This window comes from Fukomys damarensis, unplaced genomic scaffold, assembly GCF_012274545.1.
Source record: "Fukomys damarensis isolate Sample0158 unplaced genomic scaffold, DMR_v1.0_HiC HiC_scaffold_23, whole genome shotgun sequence".
In the NCBI taxonomy this organism is placed as follows: domain Eukaryota; kingdom Metazoa; phylum Chordata; class Mammalia; order Rodentia; family Bathyergidae; genus Fukomys; species Fukomys damarensis.
In genome coordinates this window covers 21,745,259-21,754,861 of record NW_022900935.1, presented here as the reverse complement: position 1 = coordinate 21,754,861, position 9,603 = coordinate 21,745,259, and the positions used below count along the sequence as shown (strand labels likewise).

Sequence of the window (9,603 nt, the reverse complement as noted above, 5' to 3'; positions counted from 1 at the left end):
GTAGCTGAACCTTATTCCTTCACTCGAGGTGGTCCTGGCAGAAGGGGGCCCTCCGGAGGTTGTTGGGGAAATTACACGTGAGGCCCAAGGGCAGCTGTCTGGCTGGAAAAAAAAAAAAAAGAAAGAAATGGGATTTGGGTCGACAGACGTTGGTCCCCAAAGCCACGTGGGTGCACCGGGAAACGCCCAAGTAGAGAGAGGGGCTGAGTTCGGCTCAGCATCTCCTGCCAGGCCGGGCCAACGTGAGATGGTCCTCAAGGGCCACCTCAGGGGGACATGGGGTCTGCGCTTGTTAGAGCTGGAAAATGAGGTAGATGGGAGGTCCTCACCCGGATCCCTCTGCCAGCCAGGACTTTTTCCCATTACAGCCTAGTTTCAGAGAATGTGGAGCTCTTCAGAGCTGTGGGGTGTCCGCTTCACCCTCTGACCGTGAGCTGGTGAGAATGGAGTGACTGGTAGATAGCCTCTTGGGCGCAACTGTAGGCTGAGCAGCTCTCCCCCCAACTAGGGCCCTTGTGAGAGTCCAAGGAAAGGCCCATGACCCCAGCTGGAAGTAGACTGAGACTGCCTGGCCTGGGCCCCCGCTGTAGAGGCAAAGCCCCTGTTCCCGCTTCCCCTTCCCTCCTCACACCAACCTGCCCTCAGAAAAAGGCCAGGTCTTGGCTTGCTGTGCCCCAGGTTGCTCTGCCCAGCTCCGTGCTGTTCCCCTGCCAGGAATGTTCCCTCTCTGCCATCATAGCCTCACTCAAATATCCCTTCCTCCAAAAGGCCCTCCGGAGCCTCCAGGCCAGATGCCTCTCATTCCTCTGGGGGCTGTGGCTTCCTATCTGCCTTTCCCTTTTGGTCAACCCGGTGCTCAGCACAGAACACATCCTGAGGCTCAGTGCCTTCATCCCCAGGGTCCTGTGCTCCCAGCTCCCTATCCCAGGCAAGTACTGATGCATCTTAGGGTCCCTTTCCCCACATCCCAGCTGACCCAGACACCCCAGCTCCAGCCCCAGGTCTGACACAGAGTGGGTTCTCTGTGTTTGTTTTATGATGGCGGGATCCTTGCACCTCGTGTGCTCTGTTCCTGGCTGTGTGACCTTGGGAAGCTGCATACCCTCTCTGAACCTTACTCCCAGGCGTTGGCCTGTCCATTTCCCAGGGCCGTTTGGAGGATCAAATGAATGAAGGCAGGGAAGGCACCTGAGCATAGCTCCCCACACAGCTGTCATTATCACTAGCTCATCATTACATACCTCTCCTGTGCCAGAGGCTGGGACTCCAAGGCTGGGCGGCAGGCGGGCAGCGGGGTGATGAACTCAGAAGCAGCCACAGCCCCTGGCTGACTCAGGCTGAGGAGATCCCAGGAAAAGAGGTTGCTTTATACTTAGCCTGAGGCACCAGGCTCTGCTTTCTCCTTCCCACTCCCAAGTTCATCCAAAAGGAGGTCACTAGGCCTTCCCAGCCCACTCAGAGCTTCAAATCAAGGGAGATAAAGGACCCTCCCTTTGGGGGTCCACTCATCTGGCTGCTGCACGACCTTGGTGACCCGCATCTTCCCTGAACCAGCCTGGGTGAGCTGGATGGGGGTAGACAGTGGCCTTGCAAGGATGCCTGGCTCGGTGTGGGGTGGGGGAACCCACTGCAGCTGAGCCCCACTCTTTATTCTCAGTAACTGGCCCGCTGTGTGGTGGCTGCTGTGCAGCACTGCGTCCCTCCCCAAGAGCCTGAGGGTATTATTTTTATTTGACACCCTGGGAAACTGAGGGCTAGAGATCAGAAGATTCTCCCCCAAGGCCACGCAGCCAATAGCCAGTCTGTGGCCCATGCAGTCAAGGCCAGTCCGCTACAGCCGTCCATTTTCCAGGGGGCTCCTGGCTGGTGATGAATGGTAGCTGTCCCCCTCCTCCACTTACCTCTGCCCAGCACCAGCTGGGTGTCAGGGCTTAGACGAGAATCATCAGCTACAAAACCCTCACATAGATTCATAGGGCAGAAAGGAAGCTAAGCTCAGAGAGCTGGTTTGCCTGCCCCCATCACACGGCATAGGAGTAATGTGAGATTTTTATCCTCACATCTCTGCTCTTTCTCCTGTCCCACCCAGCTGCCTCCTCTGTTGGGGAGAGATTACAGAGGCCAGGCCTCAGGAGCCCAAAGGGAGGCCATCTTGCCTCATAGACCCCTGGATCTGGTGGTCAAGAAGGGGTGCGCTGGTCCTGCCTGTGCCCACCAGGCCGGCCTGGGCCCGTAGCTCCTTGCCAGGCCCAGAAGAAAGTGTGAGGTCACTGGACCAAGCCAGCTCCCCGTCTGATCTTGCCGCCGTGACTCAGCCTTGCTTTGCCAAACCTCCCCTTCCTGGGGGACCCCGACAATGGCCTGGGCTGCCCTGCTGCCCGTTCGTCACTTAGGGCCTCCCTCCCTGAGTCACATGCAACTCCCCACCCAGCATGTTCATGAACAGCCTCCTCCTCTACATGATGCTCCTGAGGTTCCCTCTGCTAACAGCCCAAGGCCAGGCTGAGGGATGGGGGGCTTCTCCTGCTGTCCCCAGAATCAGGTCCCAAGGCCAATCCCCTGGACTTGGTTTTGAGAGGCTCTCACCTTGACAGCAAACTCCAAACTGAGCTTGAGAGCACAAGTCAAGAGCTCTGGCTGATCTGGATTCAAATCCCAGATTCTCCCATACCAGATGGGTGACTTCGAGCAAGATACTGTTTCCTCATCTGGACAACAGGGATTAAGGAATAAGCTGCAGCCCGTGAGGATTCCAGGTGGGATCACAGGTGGTGGGAGAGTGGCTAAGAGGGCCGACCCAGATTCAAATGAATGAGCCATTTCACCTCTCAGCCTCAGGATCTCACCTGTACGTGGGAATCATAATGCATGACTTCTGCTGTAATGAGTAAATTGGGGGGGGGGTCCCACATGCTGGACACGTGGAAAGTGCTCAGTGAACAGGAGCTGTGATTAAACCTGCAGGTACTGGGCACATTGTGGGCCAGTGAAGATGGGGAGATGGAGAGTACATGGTCTGTCTGGTTCCTCCATTGCTCTATGATGGTTCCAGGCACTGTGGAGCACTCTCTGCTGGTCGAGCACTGAACTTCCCCAGGTGGAGGCAAAAGACTCTGTGCAGAGGTCTTTCTGGGCCTCCATTGGCCCTGACTTTGCAAGGCACTTAGCGCCCCTCACACCAAAGCAGATACTCAGACAGGACAAGGGCCTTGTCTGTAGCTGAATGCCTCCCTGGCCCCAGGATATCCTCACTCCCCAGACTTGGAGAGGGGAGGCTCTCTGGGCAACTCACAGCACTTGCCTGCCCACTAAAGGTTTGGGGAAACCCCACAGATACCTGGTTTCCCAACTCCCTAGCAACAGAGTTGACTCGCACCTGCTACCCATGTTTTCCTTGGAACACAGACCAGAAATGCAGAGCTGCCGGGCCTTCAGCCATGAATCCTTTGTCTGTGTTGCCCCACGATGCTCAAAGCAGAGCTCCCCAAACTGAGACACTCATGGGACAGCTGCAGAAGAGTGGCCCCGGGAAGTGAATTTCAATGACCTCCCCGTTCATAGGTATGGAGCACATGGTTCAGAAAAGGAGAGAGGGGTTGGGGGAGGTTGTGTGGGTGATAAAGGGCAGGAAGACTGGTGCAGCACCAACTCTGGAACCATACAGGCTTGGTTAAACCCCCAACACGCTGGGACAGGCTCCTCGACCTCTCAGAATCTGGAAGGGGACAAATAACTATAGCTATACCTTGGGTATTATTGCTGTAAAGATTCAGCGAGAACAAGATGATCGCTGTGTTCTGTCATTAGGTATAATCAGTAAGGACACCGATCAAGCTCTCCCGCATGGACTCCTCACCAGGGACACGTTGCCATGATGGTAGGCACCTTATAGAGGGGGAAATTGGGATGTGAAGAAAGAGGAAAAGGCATGTGCAACGAGAAGTGGGCCCAGAATCCAAGTCCAGCTTGGCCAAAATGAGAGCCTTCAGCCACCAGCTTGTCCTCAAGAAGCCACAAGATAAGGCTTGGCCAGTAGTGGCTGTGAATGAGATGCGTGTGGGTGCTGAGAAGAGGGTACATCTCCTGTCTTGCCTGCAGTTAGGGATGCTTCCTGGGGGAGGTGCTATTTGTGACTGAAGGATAAGCAGGATAAATCAAGTAGGAACAGAAAGGATGGGAAGCCTCCCGTGCACAGAGGCATGAAGACAAAGAAGACAGCTCTGTATTCAGGGATGGCAGCCCTATCGTCTGGTGGGGCTAAAGCCTTCAGTACCCAGACCAGCACTGAGGGGATAATAGCACTGAGCAAAGATAGCTCAGGCCCAGATCCCAAGCAGGCTCAATGTTAGTGTGGGCATTTAGGCTTGATGAGACACTTCACCCAGATTCCAGGCTGTGTCTTGACCACTGAGTTCCAGCCAGAGCCTGGTTTTTAGAGGAAAACAGCTCACAAATCTCAATGGGTTTGTTGTCCAGTGTGACACTGTGTAGTGTGCCAAAGCAAATGTGGGTGACTGAAGCCAGCCAGGGTGACTGCTTGCCTGGAAAAACTGAACAGGGGAGAGACCACTCATGGGGCTCTGGTCCATGGTATGAAGATGGCACAACTCCAGTAACACCCGATGGAGAGAGAAAGAGAGAGGGAGAAACACACTACTCCCTTCGGGAGTGCATCCACATCATGAGGCCCACATGCATTCATTCCACCACAGCCCACAGCAAGGAAGGAGGACTTGGACTGGCTGAAAGAGCCTTCCTGCACCAAAACTTCCATTGGCTCTGCCCCAAAGCTTCCTAGCAGCTGTCCAGTGGGATTTTCCCCCTTAGACACTTTTGACAGATGTGGCTTCTGACGCTCAGGAAGGTTCAGCTACGTTGTACTCTTGGACCCACGGCTGGTGAACAACAGAATCAGACTGGCCCACCCAACTCTGCTCGACCTCTGGCCTGCCTCCATTCTGGGCCCTCATCTGTACCATGTTGAGGGGTGTGGGGGGATTCAAGCCTGAGTCACCAGGGCTTTGAAGCTAGCAGTCTCAGAGGTTCCAGAGGTGGACTGGTGACTGACTCACCCCCACACCCTGAACCTGCCCCAGGCAGTGGCTTCAACTCTTGACTGCCCCACCTGTCAGAGTCCAGCTGTGTTTCTCCTGGGTTGCTTATGGCTCAAAATTCCCAAGAACTGGGCAGAAAGGCCAAGGCCCCCAGGCAAGGAGGTATCCCAGGCACACCTCTTCACAGGAATGCTTAAAATCATAATGGGATCTCCAGCTTTGCCTGTCTGCTGGGCACCAAGTTCTCCTGATGATGCACTAAGCACTTATTTTTAGCTGACATGGAATTCTAGAATGAATTCCTGGTGGTTCACTCCTTCCCAGAGGGTAAAGGTGGCCTCCTAGTGGGGCTCTGGGTGCACTTTGGAAAACATGGGTTCTAGGCAGCAGAGTACGCGTGGCTCTGAAAAATACTGCATGTCTTGGCTGGTGGTGGTGGTAGGATGGAGGGGAAGACTAGGATTCCAGCCCCTCTGAGTACAGGGGTCTAGTACAGAGATCACTCAGAGAAGAGTCCAGAACCCTGGATTTCTAGGATCCAGGCCTAGCAGGGGGACGTCTACTGGCTATTGCTTTTCCTCAAACCTCGGTTTCCTCGCCTGTGTATAGGGCCAAGGGCTTTCCATTTCTGGATTCTTATATACGATATTTTTCTTAAAGATTATTTCAGATCTTCACTACCTTTAAAGATGATATCAGACAAGAAAAAGAACCTAGACCCCCCTCAATAGAAGGAGTACCTATGCCAAGACACAGGCTTTGAAAAGAAGAAGCCATTTTGCTGTACTCTACTTCTCCCCTGCCTTTGACATGGACCATGTGCCCAGGCCCTGGACCGGATATCCCAGAGAAGACCATGTGTCAATGAACTCATCATCTGGTGGAGGGGTAGACCTTTCCCTGGGAAATAACCAGACAATTTCTCCAGGAAAAGCATAACTTGCCAGGCAAAGGCCTTCAAGCTTTGACCCTTCTAAGCTCTCCCATCTCATCTCTCATGAAGAAGGATGGATGGATCACAGGCTGGTTAGGTAGCCATATGGATGGGAGGGTGCATGAAAGGTTAGATAACAGGCAGATAGAGGACAGATGGTAGACAGATGAAGAATGATTGGATAGACAGGCTGTAAAGCTGTGGGTCCCATGGTACATGATTATAAGTGGAAAAGTCATAGTACTGCCTTGTGTATCATTTTGTACCTAAGATGAATCCTTTGAGGCTTCATCTATAGTGAGAATCATGGTCCCAGCCTCTAGGTCTGTTTTGGCATCCAGTGAAATAAGATTAGACTGCCATTTCCTGTGTAAGGGTTATTTATGGCCAAACTTCAGCCAGCTAGTGGCCTGTTGGGCAGGGATCATATGCTGTGTTTTGGGGTCAGGGACACAGATAGGAGACTTGACTCTGCTTCTGGGCTCCCCAACTTACCAAAAGTCTATGGGACTCTGCCTGGTTCAAGCAGGAAGGTGTCCTTGGAGAAAAGCTGCTAGAGAGGACTCACCAAAGGCTGAGGAGACAGGAAAGCACACTAGAAACACACAGGGTTCAGGCCTGCTTTCTAACCTTGGTTCGGCCGCTTCCTGGCTGTCTGACTATGGGCAAGTCTCTTATCTCTGAAACTCAGCTCCCTCATTTATAAAATTGGGACTAGTTATAGTACCTATATTGTGGATATGTTGTGATACTTAATAGAGCTAATGATGTATGTAAATCACCCAGAACAGGGCTTGGGATATACTGAGTACAATACTCAGTAAATCTCCACCTACCCTATATTCCTAACTGTCTAAGTGAAGATTCAGGCCCTTAGTAGCAAGACAGACCTCAAAAACTTGGAGTCCAGAAATTTCCATCCAAAATCCTGAGTCTCTAAGTTGATTTTCCTATTTCAAAATGTCCAAGACTCACATGGCCACTTGACCTGGGTGCTTTGATTGTACAACATCTGTTTGGAATTTAGAATTTTAGAATTCCAACATTTCTATGGGCCTCGATGACCCCGTTCCGATTATTCTTAGATTAATAACAAGCAAAGCACATGTATTTCTTTAAAGTACAATTTATTCAGAAAATATAAATCTTCCCAAACGGGCTGAGGTGGAGGAAGGGGGAGAACCAACACGGGGTGTCCTTCAAAGAGGCCATGAGCATCAGGGGAGCCGAAGTCCCACAGGGTTGAGGCTGCCCTTGTGGAGATTCAGCGTGAGGGCGATAGTGTGGGTGGTGGCAGGCCTTGTGGGCTCAGGGTGAGCTGTGGCCGATGGCAAGAGGCCCAGACCACCCACCAGAAAGAGGCTGAGTGGTCCCTAGGCACAAGGAGGAGCAGCCCAACCTGTGACCTTGGGGACGAGCAGTGATGGAACATCGGACACCCCCCTCCAAGTCCCTAAGCCCCCAGCCTAGGCTGACTCCAGGGTCAGCACCTTCCTACTCTGTCACTGCCCGCTGGCGCCTGACATCTCTTCCTGCTCCTTCCTCTGCTAAGTCATTGGCATGGTATGTGCCTACACTCAAAACACTGTGTCCCTTCCATCAGTGCTACAACCAAAACTTCCTGAAAGCTGGTAGGGCTAGGAACCAATGGAGAACTGACTAGTTTTCAGAGGTGAAAGAGCAGAAGACCCCAAGCTAAGAGCAAAAGCCATTCAGCCTCCATCTGCAGAGCTCCCAACTAGGTCAGCTGCGTTCAAATGCCACAGGCAGAACTGAAATCACCTCTTGCCATCAGTGACAGCCAGATGACTGAGGCCAGGGAAAGGACAGGACTGGCCCAGGGCCACACATGACAGCAGTAGAGGTGGGACTATGCACCCTGGTCCAGCACCTCACCTGCAGCACCAGGCAACTGCACAGTGTTCATGGCTGGTGGACAGCTGCTTGATGGTACCGTCTTTCCCCTTAGTGCACGGATCACAAAGGGAGCTTTGGGGTACACAGGGAGACAGCTCAGGCTCATGCCAATGCCCTTAGCCTTTCTGCAGTGGGGTCCCTCTGATATCTTTTACCAAAGGGATCCAGGATCCCAGTCACAATTGGGCCCTGGGAGAGTCTCGGGGTATAGAAAGGGTGGAGCTAGATTAGGAACTGAGAGAAAATGTCCAGCCCCATTTCTGTCTTGAGAAAGCCATGCCTCCTCTAGGACCCTGGTTATCTTATCTGCCACATGGGAGTGAAAACCAGAAGGGACTTCTACAGGGAAGTTCCTAGTGTTGTACCCAGAAACACACCTGAGCTGCCCTCTTCTGCCACCTTTTACTCCCCATCAATTTCTCTTTATCAAACTGGGCTGGTGCCAAGCACACGAGTCCTCATTTGTGTGCAAAACAGTTCCTTTCAAATTCTGACAGATTCTGACAGGCTGACTTTCAGTGATTCCATGCCCTCCCTGCAGCCTTTAGAAACCCAGGCAGGTAATAGGGCCAGGTTGGGTTAGGGTGCAGCAGGGTAGGCACCTGGGCAGGTTAGTTGAGGCTGGAGCAGTGGGTTCAGGAGGCTAGGCCCGCTAGCTAGGGCAGGGACATGCAGCCAGGCCACCTAGAAGGAGCAGGGAGAGCAGACCAGATCAACCAGGAGGGGCCGGGTGACTGTCAGGGCCCAAGCTAAGAGATCCAGGGAACTGGGACTGGCTATTTTTAACTCAGCTTAATTTTCTCTACCTGGAAACCAACAGTGGGGTAGCACTGTTCCAGGAAAGGCTTCGCCCCTGAGACCCTGCTTGCTCACGTTCCTGGGGCCGGCCTCTCCATTTCACAGGAGCCCTCCTTGCCCAGCTGGAGCCCAGTGTGGGGAAAGATGGATGGAAACCGGAGCTGGGCTCTGTGTGCAGCGCCTGTGCTGACCCTGGGAGGCCCGGGCAGCAGCCTCTGCCCTGTCGTCATCCTCCTTTCACACCAGGTAGGGATCCTGTCTCTGGTCCCTTTAATTCTTCTATTATGTTCCCCAGACTCACAGCCTCTGGTTCCCTATTGTCCCAGGCAGGCGTTTTGCATTTGTGTAAAGATTAGACACGTTAGAACCTTGCCTCTGACTCCCTATGGTCTGTCTCTTTTACTTTCTCAAATCCAACTTCTTTCTTACTCGCTAGCCACGCTCTGCTTCCTTGTTCTGCAGCTCTCCCTACCTGTCTTTATCTGCCTCCCTGTTTGTTTTCCTCTACTCCCTGATCCCCTCCTATTCTCCAGGCAGTGCTTTAGCGTCTTTCTCCTCTTTCCAGCTCAATAGTTTGTGCCCCACCCCACCCCGCATCCCCAGCTCTGCTTAAGTCTGTGTTCATATTCTCCCCAGAGGCTAATAGAAATGACTGGGAGCCTTGCTCACCTCATTCCAGAAGTGTTCTTCTGAATGCTTAGAGAGGCCTGCTGTGGGAGAGGACAGTGTGCCCCACATGGGAGTCACTTGCAATTTACTTGAGGGACCAAGGTCTGGGCTCTGAGGGCAGCTCAGCCATGTGCCAGCTGCATGGTGAGGTGAATCTGCCCCTCTGTGAGCCTCCTCTGGGGCAGTCATGACTGACACCAGATGGCAACAGCTGCCTTCTGGATGGCTGTG

General features: G+C 53.1%; 1 long non-coding RNA gene across 2 annotated transcripts; it reads right to left on the bottom strand.

The window, feature by feature from the left end:
* Positions 1-6,555, bottom strand: LOC104868912. Of its 2 annotated transcripts, none has more exons than XR_782130.1 (3): positions 6,484-6,555; positions 1,242-1,337; positions 1-102 (listed from the first exon to the last, which is right to left on the bottom strand). It is a non-coding gene; the product is annotated as an uncharacterized LOC104868912 (long non-coding RNA). The 2 variants fall into 2 exon arrangements; XR_782132.1 differs by lacking the exon at positions 6,484-6,555 and adding an exon at positions 2,587-2,658.
* Between the last annotated feature and the right edge of the window lie 3,048 nt (positions 6,556-9,603).